An 11,022-nucleotide genomic window follows, 5' to 3' on the forward strand; every position below is an offset into this window, starting at 1 on the left:
AGAGCCCAGTGTGTGATGCTCTGCTTCCTGTGTCCATGTGTTCTCATTCACCACTCATCTGTGAGTGAGAACATGCAGTGTTTGATTTTCTGTTCTTGTGTCAGTTTGCTGAGAATGATGTTCTCCAGATTTATCCATGTCCCTACACAAAACATGGAATCACATTTTTTATGGCTGCATAGTATTCCATGGTGTATGTGTGCCACATTTTCCCTGTCCAGTTTATCACCAATGGACATTTGGGTTGGTTCCAGGTCTTTGCTATTGTAAACAGTGCTGCAATGAACATTCGTGTGCATGTGTCTTTATGGTAGAACGATTTATAATCCTTTGGATATATAATCCTTTGGAGATTGCTGGGTCAAATGAAATTTCTATTTCTAGGTCCTTCAGAAATCGACACACTGTCTTCCACAATGGTTGAAAGTAATTTACACTCCCACCAACAGTGTAAAAGTGTTCCTATTTCTCCACATCCTCTCCAGCATCTATTATCTCCAGATTTTTAAATAATTGCCATTCTAACTGGTGTGAGATAATATCTCAATGTGGTTTTGATTTGCATTTCTCTAATGAGCAGTGATAATGAACATTTTTTCATATGTTTGTTGGCCTCATGTATGTCTTCTGTAAACAGTCTCTTCACATCCTTCATCCACTTTTAAATGGGCTTGTTTGTGTTTTTCTTGTAAATCTGTTTCAGTTCTTTGTAGATTCTGGATATCAGCTTTTTGTCAGATGGGTAGATTGCAAAAATTTTTCCCATTCTGTTGGTTGCTGATTCACTCTAATGACTGTTTCCTTTGCAGAAGCTGTGGAGTTTGATTAGGTCCCATTTGTCTATTTTGGCTTTTGTTGCCAATGCTTTTGGTGTTATGGTCATGAAGTCCTTGCCTATGCCTATGTCCTAAATGGTTTTGCGTAGGTTTTCTTCTGGGGTTTTTAGGGCATTATGTCTTATGCTTAAGTCTTTAATCAATCTGGAGTTAATTTTAGTGTAAGGTGTCAGGAAGGGGTCCAGTATCTGCTTTCTGCACATGGCTAGCCAGTTTTGCCAACACCACTTATTAAACAGGGAATCCTTTCCCATTGCTTGTTTTCGTCAGATTTGTCAAAGATTGGATGGTTGTAGAAATGTGGTGTTGCCTTTGAGGCATCTGTTTTGTTCCATTGGTCTATATCTCTGTTTTGGTTCCATGTTGTTTCGATTACTGTAGCCTTGTAGTATAGTGTGAAGTCTGGTAGTGTGATGCCTCCAGCTTTCTTCCTTTTGCTTAGAATTGACTTGGCTATGTGGGCTCTCTTTTGGTTTTATATGAAATTTAAGATTTTTTTCCAGTTCTGTGAAGAAGGTCATTGATAGCTTGATGGGGATAGCGTTTAATCTGTCAATTACTTAGGGCAGTATGGCCATCTTCACGATATTGATTCTTTCTAACCATGAGCATAGAATGGTTCTCCATCTGTTTGTGTCCTCTCTTATTTTGTTGAGCAGTGGTTTGTAGTTCTCCTTGAAGAGGTCCTTTATGTTCTTTGTTAACTGTATTCCTAGGTATTTTACTCTCTTTGTAGCAATTGTGAATGGCATTTCCTTCTTGATTTGGCTTTCCTTAAGTTTGTTATTTGTGTATAGGAATGCTTATGATTTTTGCACATTTTGTATCCTGAGATTTTGCTAAAGTTGCTTATCAGTTTCAGGAGATTTTGGGCTGAGACGATGGGGTTTTCTAAATATACCATCATGTCACCTGCAAATAGAGACAATTTGACTTTTTCTTTCCTAATTGAATACCTTTTATTTCTTTTTATTCCCTGATTGCTCGGGCCAGAACTTCCCGTTCTATATTGAATAGGAGTTGTGAGAGAGGGCATCCTTTTCTAGTGCCAGATTTCAAAGGGAATGCTTCCAGTTTTTCCTCATTCAGTATGATATTGTCGTAAATAGCTTTTATTATTTTTGAATACGTTCCATCCCTACCGAGTTTACTGGGGGTTTTTACCATAAAGCGCTGTTGAATTTTGTCAAAGGCCTTCTCTGCATCTATTGAGATAATCATGTGGTTTTTGTCTTTGGTTCTGTTTGTGTGGTGGATTACGTTTATAACCTAGCATATGTTGAACCAGGCTTGAATCCCCTGAATGAAGCCTACTTGATCATGGTGGATAAGCTTTTTGATGTGCTGTTGCAATCAGTTTGCCACTATTTTATTGAAAATTTTTCTGTCTATGTTTATCAAGGATATTGGCGTGAAGTTTTCTTTTCTTGCTGAGTCTCTGCCAAGTTTTGGTATCAGGATGATTTGTGTTTTATAAAATTATTTGGGAAGAATTCCCTCTTTTTTATTGTTTGGGATAGTTTTAGAAGGAATAATACTCCTCTTTGTATGTCTGGTAGAATTTGCTGTGAACCCATCTGCACCTGGGCTTTTTCTGGGTTGTAGTCTCTTAATCGCTGCCTCAACTTCTGCCCTTGTTATTGGTCTATTCAGGGTTTCGACTTTTTCCTGGTTTAGGCTTGGGAGGATGCAAGTGTTCAGGAATTTTTTCATTTCTTCCAGGTTTACTAGTTTATGTGCATAGAGTTATTTGTAATAATCTCTGATGATGGCTTGTATTTCTGTGGAATCTGTGGTGATATTCCCTGGATTGTTTTTTATTGCACCTATTTGATTATTCTCTCTTTTCTTTTTTATAATTCTAGCTAGTGGTCTATTTTGTTGCTCTTTTGGAAAAATGCCCTCCTGGATTTATTGACTTTTTGAAGGGTTTTTTTGTCTCTGTCTCCTTCAGTTATGCTCTGATATTAATTATTTCTTGTGTTCTGCTAGGTTTTGAGTTATTCTGATCTTGCTCCTCTAACTCTTTCAATTTTAGGTCTTTCCTTGCTTCTCATGTTTGCATTTATTACTATATATTTTCCTCTCAACACTGCTTTGAATGTGTCCCAGAGATTCTGGTATGTTGTGTTTTCTTTCTCATTGGTTTTGAGAAACGTCTTTATTTCTGCCTTCATTTCATTGTTTATCCAGTCAACATTCAAGAACCAGTTGTTCAGTTTCCATGAAGCTGTGCGGTTCTGAGTTAGTTTCTGAATTCTGAGTTCTAACTTGATTGCACTGTGGTCTGAGAGACTGTTTGTTATGATTTCCATTCTTTTGCGTTTGCTGAGGAGTGATTTACTTCCAATTATGTGGTCAATTTCATAGTAGGTGTGATGTGGCACTGCCAAGAATGTATATATTGTGAATTCAGGGTGGAGAGTTCTGTAAATATATATGAGGTTTGCTTGGTCCAAGTCTAAGCTCAAGTCCTGAATATTCTTGTTAATTTTGTTTCATTGATCTAAGATTGACAATGTGGTGTTAAAGTCTCCCACTATCATTCTGTGGGAGTCTAAGGCTCTTTGCAAGTCATTAAGAACTTGCCTCATGTATCTGGGTGCTCCTGTATCAGGTGCATATATATTTAGGATCGTTAAGTCTTCTTGTTGCATTGATCATTTTACTGTTATGTAATGTCCATCTTTGTCTCTATTGATCTTTATTGGTTTAAAGTCTATTTTATCAGGGATGAGAATTGCCACTTCTGCTTTTTTTTTTGCTCTCCATTTGCTTGGTAAATCTTCCTGCTTCCCTTTATTTTGAGCCTTTGTGTATCCTTCCATGTTAGATGGGTTTCCTGGATAGAGCACATTAATGTGTTATGGCTTTTTATACAATTTGGCAATCTGTGTCTTTGGATTGTGGCATTTAGCCCATTTACACTTATGGTTAATATTGTTATATGTAAATTTGATTCTGTCATTTTGATGCTGGGGGGCTGTTTTGCCCGTTAGTTGATGCAGTTTCTTTATTGTGTTGATGCTCTTTACCATTTGGTATGCTTTTGGAGTGGTTGGTACTGGTTGATCCTTTCTATGTTTAGTGCTTCTTTCAGGAGCTCTTGTAAAGCAGGCCTAGTGGTGACAAAATCTCTGAATAATTGCTTGTTCATAAAGGATTTTATTTTTCTTTCACTTATGAAACTCAGTTTCGCTGGATTTGAAATTCTGAGTTGAAAGTTTTTTCTTTAAGAATTTTGAATATTGGCCCCCACTCTCTTCTGGCTTGTAGGGTTTTTGCTGAGAGATCCGCTATGACCCTGATGGCCTTCCCTTTGTGGGTAACCTGACCTTTCTCTGGCTGCCCTTAGCATTTTCTCCTTCATTTCAACCTTGGTGAATCTGATGATTACATGCCTTGGGGTTGCTTTCCTTGAGGAATATCTTTGTGGTGTTCTCTGTATTTCCAGGACTTGAATATTGGCCTCTCTTGCTAGGTTGGGGAAGTTTTCCTTGATAATATCCTGAAGAGTATTTTCCAGCATGGATTTATTCTCTCCGTCACACTTAAGTACACCTATGAAATGTAGATTAGGTCTTTTCACATAGTCCCATATTTCTTGGAGACTTTGTCCTTTTCTTTTTACCCTTTTTTTCTCTAATCTTGCCTTCTTGTTTTATTTCATTGAGTTGATCTTCGACCTCTTATATCCTTTCTTCTGCTTGGTCAATTTGCCTGTTGAAACTTGTGCACGCTTCGTGAAGTTCTCATGTCGAGTTTTTCAGCTCCATCAATTCACTTATATTCCTCTCTAAGCTGTTTCTTCTCATTAGCATTTCATCAAATCTTTTTTCAATGTTCTTAGTTTTTTGCATTGGGTTAGAACCTGTTCTTTTAGCTAAGAAAAGTTTTTTATTACCCACCTTCTGAAGCTTGTTTCTGTCAATTCATCAGACTCATTCTCCATCCAGTTTTGTTCTCTTGCTGGTGAGGAGTTGTAATCCCTTTGAGGAGAAGAGGTGTTCTGGTTTCAAGTGTTTTCACCTTTTTTGCACTGTTTTCTTCCCATCTTCGTGGATTTATCTACCTTTCCTCTTTGTAGTTGTTGGCTTTCAGATTGGGTCTCTGAGTGGACATCTAGTTTGTTTATGATGAAGTTATTTCTTTCTGTTTCTTAGTTTTTCTTCTAACAGTAAGGCCCCTCTGCTGTTAGAATTGCTGAGATCTGCTCCATGCCCTGCTTCCCTGGGGATCACCTGCAGTGGCTGCAGAACAGTAAGGGTTGCTGCCAGTTTCTTCTTGTGCTACCTTTGTCCCTGAAGAATACCCAGCAGATTTCAATGTCAGCTCTCCTTTATTAGGTGATTCTTTGGATATACGGGGGTAAGGGAGCTGCTTGAGGAGACAGTCTTTTCTTTATAGAAGCTCCAGAGCTGAGCTGTGAGCTCTGTTGTTCATTCAGAGCTGCTGGGCAGGTATGTTTAAGTCTGCTGCAGCAGAACTCATAAACACTTTTTTTTTCTTCAAGTGATTTGTCCCAGGGAGTTAGGGCTTTATTTATAAGTTTGTGTCATGCTGCTGCCGTTTTTCAGGCTACACTGCCCAGCAAGGAGACAGCCTCATCACAGTCTGCCTGTAGAGGCTTTGCTGAGCTGCTGTGGGCTCTGCCCAGCTGCCATCTGAACTTCCCTGCCATCCTGTTTATACAGATATAGTTAGAAATGCCTCATCAATGGCGGCTTACCTCTGAAATAATGAACTCTCTCTGTAATGGTGGGCTGCCTCAACAATGGCGGACTACCTCCATAGTGGTGGACTGCCTTCGTAATTGCAGATGCTCCTTCCCCACAGGGCTAAACCATCCCGGGTTCAGCTGTGCTTTCTGTGAAACTCTCAATACAGAACTTTTCAGATTGCTGTTTCTTTGTGGGTGTGGGACCTGCTGAGCCTGATCACTTGGTTCCCTGCCTCAGACACCCCTTTTTGTTTGCAGTTGAACAGGCTACTCTGTCTCCCAGGTGTTCCAGTTGTCTGTTGAAAAGTTGCTGGGATCTGTGTGATTTCCCACGTGGCAACCCACTGTGCTGGCTGTAAAAGCTGTACAGAGATTCCTGGCACTTTTTTGCCTGGGAATCACCTGGCCTGGCTCCCTGTTTCAGTTCCCTTTTTATCAGTTGAATGGGGGACTCTGTCTTCCGGGAGTCCCAATACCAGCTAAAATGGTACGTGGACTCATGTATTTTGTGCGGAGACGCACTGTGCTGGCCAAAACAGCTGCGCTGGTGACCTGTGGGTCTCCTCCACCTGGAAATCACCTTGTCTGTGGGCAATAAAAATTTCTCTGGAGATGTGGCATCCACTCACCCTCTCAGCTTTCACTGGGAGCTGCAATCCTGAGATACTCCTAACTGGCCATCTTGGATCTGTTCCCTTTTTATTTTATTTTTTGTAAGACAGGGTCAGGCTCTTTTGTCCAGGTTAGAGTGCAGTGGCACAATCTCAGCTCACTGTAACCTAAGCTCCCCCAGTCTCCAGCTCAAGGTATTCTCACATCAGCTTTCCTAGTAGCTGCAATTAGAGGTGCACATCACCACACCTAGTTATTAATTTATTTTCATTTACTTTTTGAGAGAAAATCTAGCTCAGTAGCCCAGGCTGTAGTTCAGTGGCATGACAGCTCACTGCAACCTCTGAATCCTGGGTTCAAGTAATTCTCCTGCCTCAGCCTCCTGAGTAGCTGGGATTACAGGTGCACATCACCAGGCACAGCTAATTTTTTTTTTTTATGGAGACAGCGTTTCACCATGTTTCCCAGGCTGATCTCAAACTCCCAAAGTTTAAGCAATCCTCCCAACTCGACCTCCCATAGTGCTGGGATTGCAGGTGTGAGCCACTGCATCCAGCATGCATATCTCTTTCACTGGCTGTTTCTGAGACATATTTTTTACAGCGGACCAGCAATAGGAAATGAACTGACCTGATGTGGTGACTTACATCTGTAATTTTAGCACTTTTAAGTAACTGAGGTGGGAGGATCACTTGGGCCCAGGAATTTGTAGCCAGCCTGAGCAACAAAACAAGACCCAATTTCTACAAAGAAAGAAATTAGCCAGATGTGGTGGTTCAGGCATGTAGTCTCAGCTACTAGGGAAGCTGAGGTGGGAGGACCACTTAAGCCCAGGCAGTCAAGGCTGCAGTGAGCAATGACTACACCACTGCACAGCAGCCTGGGGGAAAATATGAGACCCTCTCAGAAAAAAACAAAATAAACAGTTTTTATGAGTTCTGTGAGCTGTTCTAGCAAATGATTAAATCCAAAAAGGGGGTCATAGGAACACCTTATTTGTAACAGGTTGGTCCAAAGTACAGGTGACAACCTAGCACCTGCCATTGGAATCTGAAGTGAGGCTAGTCTCATGGGGCTGAGCCATAACTTGTAGGGTCTGTGCCAGCTCCAGGTAGTGTCAGAATAATATTGTGGGATAGCCAGTTAATATCAGAGCAGTGAAGAATTTGGTGTATAAACTCCACACACACAGTCAGAAGTGTGTGACTAGAGAGAAACATGGGCTTTTCTTTCACCTACCTGCTTAATTGCATAGGAGAAGCTATACATGGTGCTCATGAACAGAGAAAGCATTAAAGTAAAACAAGACCCTACATTTGACTCATCTTAATATCCATGTGAGCTTGGACAAATCACTTATTATCCCTAAGTCTTAATCACTTCATTCAAAAAATGGGGATAACTGTGGTATCAGCCTGTGATTTTGTGAGAATTCGTGAAATACCATGCTGGATGTTACTGTGGTCATCACACCTATTCCAAACTTTTTGACAGAAAAAGTGATGTATGATAGCATCATTAGAAACTAGTGAGGTCTCACAGGCAAAATTCCATACAAGCAAATTACTGTCTCTCGAAAGCATTCCTGCCACACTTAATTCACCATTTCCTGAACCAAATGTACCATCTTAATTGTCCAGGTCTTTACAGTGCTGGTTTCCCTGCCCATTCCCCATCCCTCCAAATCCCCTTTCCCTTGCCACTCTTATTCACCTTTCAAACCCCAGCTTCAATATTACCTTATCTGGAAGCTATACTCACTCTTCAGAAGAGCTTACCATTGCACTTGGTTCATGCACTATTATTTGATCATTTTTGAGTTATGGTTCAAGTCTTTTTGTACCTGAATAACATGATACCCAGTGAGTCTCTTCCTGGACTCTGAAGCCTGTCATGGTAGATCCAGCTGGAAGTGACAACAAGACATTCTTTAAAAATAAAAGAAGGAATGACATGGACATTCATCCAATCCCATATAAGTTTTAAATTGTATGTGAAAAGCAAACAAAATTCAAGAGCTTTTAGGAAAAACATAGGAGGGAATGCTTTACTGGGAAATATGCTAAAGGGTTAATTTTTATTTTATTTTATTTTTTTAGAAAGAATCTTGCTCTATTGCCTAGGCTGGACCACCGTAGTACAATCACAGCTCACTGCAGCCTTAAGCTTTAAGGCTTCAACAATCTTATAACCTAATTTTTATTTTATTTAAGAAATGCAGTCTTACTGTTACCAAAGCTGGAGTGCAGTGGTGTGATCATAGCTTACTGCAGCCTCAACTTCCTAGGCTCAAGTCATCCTCCAGTCTCAGGCTCTCCAGTAGCTGAAACTACAGGTGTGCACCGCAATGTCCAGCTCATTTTATCTTCAATTTTTAGTAGGTACAAGGCTCCGCTATGTTGACCAGCCTGGCGGTGATCCTTTTCCCTCAAGCAGTTCTCCCACTTCAGCATTCCTAAATGATGGGATTAGAGGTGTGAGCTACCACACCTGCTGAGGAGGTTAGTGTTTAATGATATAAAGAGCTCAAAGCAAATATTAGAAGAAGCCTAAATTCCTACAGAGGCTAACTGGTGAATTGTAATACATCCATATAACAAAACATTATGCAACAATGAAAAGGATTCAGATAGATCAATAGAAATTGACACAGATGTTCATGAAATATGAAAATGAGAAGTGATATTTATTTAGCCTGTATGTATTTGAAAAATGTGGCCAATTATATCCTGAGATAAAATTATGGGTCTAAAAAATAAAGAAAAAATTTCACGTGTTTATAAGAAGACCTTGTCTTTACTAAAAAATCAAAGAAATTAGCCAGGCATCATGGCATGTACCTATAGTCCAGATCACTGAGGTAGAAGAATGACCTGAGCCCAGGAGGTCAAGGCAGCAGTGAATCAAGACTGTACAGAGCAAGACTTGGTCTCAGAAAATGGGGGAGCAATAAAGAAATAAAGCTAGCTGAGCACGGTAGCTCATGCCTGTAATCCCAGCACTTTGGTAGACTGAGTCAGGTGGATCACTTGAGGTCTGGAGTTTGAGACCAGCCTGATCAACCTGGAGAAACCCTGTCTCTACTAAAAATACAAAATTATCCAGGTACGGTTGCACATGCCTGTAATCCCAGTTACTCTGGAGAGTGAGGCAAGAGAATGGCTTGAATCCATGAGAAGAAGGTTGCAGGGAGCAGAGATCATGCCATTGCACTCCAGCCTAGGCAACAAGAGTAAAACTTCACCTGAAGAAAGAAAGAAAGAAAGAAAGAAAGAAAGAAAGAAAGAAAGAAAGAAAGAAAGAAAGAAAGAAGAAAGAAAGAAAGCTAATAAGCTAACATAAGAAAATATATATATAAATGTGATAAAAATTAAGTATTATGAGGTCTTTTATTTATTAAAAATAATCAAACAAAAAATAATCTTTAAGTTCACTGCAAAGGTTCAGTGAAATGGGCATTTTCTTTTACTATCAGTCGTGTTTAAATTGTATACAAGCTTTCCACCAGGGTAAAGTTTGGAAATTAAACAAAAAATACAGTGACTCACTATACTGCTTTTTCCAACTCCTGGCCTCAAGCAATTCTCACACCTCAGCCTCCCAAAGTGCAGAATTGCAGGCCAACAACCACCATGACTGAAAGCTCAGCAATTCACATCAAGTGTAATAAGTATGCTAATGCCCTGTGACTCACAGTAATCTCATTTATGGAAATATCATCTTTGGATATAATTCAACCTAAACAAAAGGTCATATGCACGAACACAGTGAAAATCTAGAAGTAATATTTTTCTGTTATAAAAACATAAGGAACGCTTCACAAATTTGCATGTCATTCTTGCACAGAGGCCATGCCAATCTCTCCATTCCAACTTTAGTATATGTACTACTGAAGCAATCATGAGTAATTTAAGTAGAATGGTTAAGTGAAATAAGGAAGAGTTAGAGCGAATTAAAAAATCTATAGTATTGATAGGCCCCTAGTCATAGTTCAGTAACTATTAGCTCCTACTTTTATTATTTTTATGGTAATTCCATTCAGTTAAAAATTGTCATTAAAAATTTACCACTTTCACGGAATGTCATGTATTTAACAATAAAATTGTAAAAACAGATAGAGGCCAGGTGCAGTGGCTCACACTTGTAATCTCAGCACTTTGCGAGGCCAAGACAGGTGGATCACCTGAGATCCGGGGTTTGAGACTAGCCTGACCAACATGGAGAAACCCCGTCTCTACTAAAAAATACAAAATTAGCCAAGTGTGGTGGTGCCTGTAATCCTAGCTACTCAGGAGGCTGAGGCAGGAGAATAGCTTGAACCTGGGAGGTGGAGGTTGTGGTAAGCTGAGAGCTCACTATTGCTCTCCAGACTGGGCAAAAGAGAGCACAACTCCATTTTGGAAAAAAAAAGTCCCTGCACAGTGACTCACACCTGTAATCCCAGCACTTTGGGAGGCCGAGGCAGGTGGATCACCTGAAGTTAGTTCAAGACCAGTCTGGCCAACATGGTGAAACCCTGTCTCTACAAAAACACAAAAATTAGCTGGGCATAATGGTGGGTGCCTGTAATCCTAGTCATTCAGGAGGCTGAGGCAGAAGAATCACTTAAACTCAGGAGGTGGAGGTTGCAGTGAGTAGAGATTGTGCAATTTCACTCCAGCCTGGGCAACAGAGCAAGACTGTCTCAAAAACAAAACAAAACAAAACAGATAAAATTTGTTCCCCATATGGGGGGATTGGTTCCAGCTCCCCCAAAATCCATGTAAGCACCTGTAGTCCTAGCTACTTGTGAGGCTGAAGCCCCAGGAAGTTGAGGCTGCAGTGAATCATAACTGCACTACTGCACTCCAGTCT

The 11,022-nt window shown here is 40.2% G+C and overlaps 1 pseudogene; it reads right to left on the reverse strand.

Moving 5' to 3' along the window:
* Positions 1–9,969: 9,969 nt before the first annotated feature.
* LOC118151886 (U6 spliceosomal RNA) lies at positions 9,970–10,066 on the reverse strand (annotated as a pseudogene).
* Between the last annotated feature and the right edge of the window lie 956 nt (positions 10,067–11,022).

Source organism: Callithrix jacchus, chromosome 2 (genome assembly GCF_049354715.1).
Source record: "Callithrix jacchus isolate 240 chromosome 2, calJac240_pri, whole genome shotgun sequence".
NCBI classification, from domain to species: domain Eukaryota; kingdom Metazoa; phylum Chordata; class Mammalia; order Primates; family Cebidae; genus Callithrix; species Callithrix jacchus.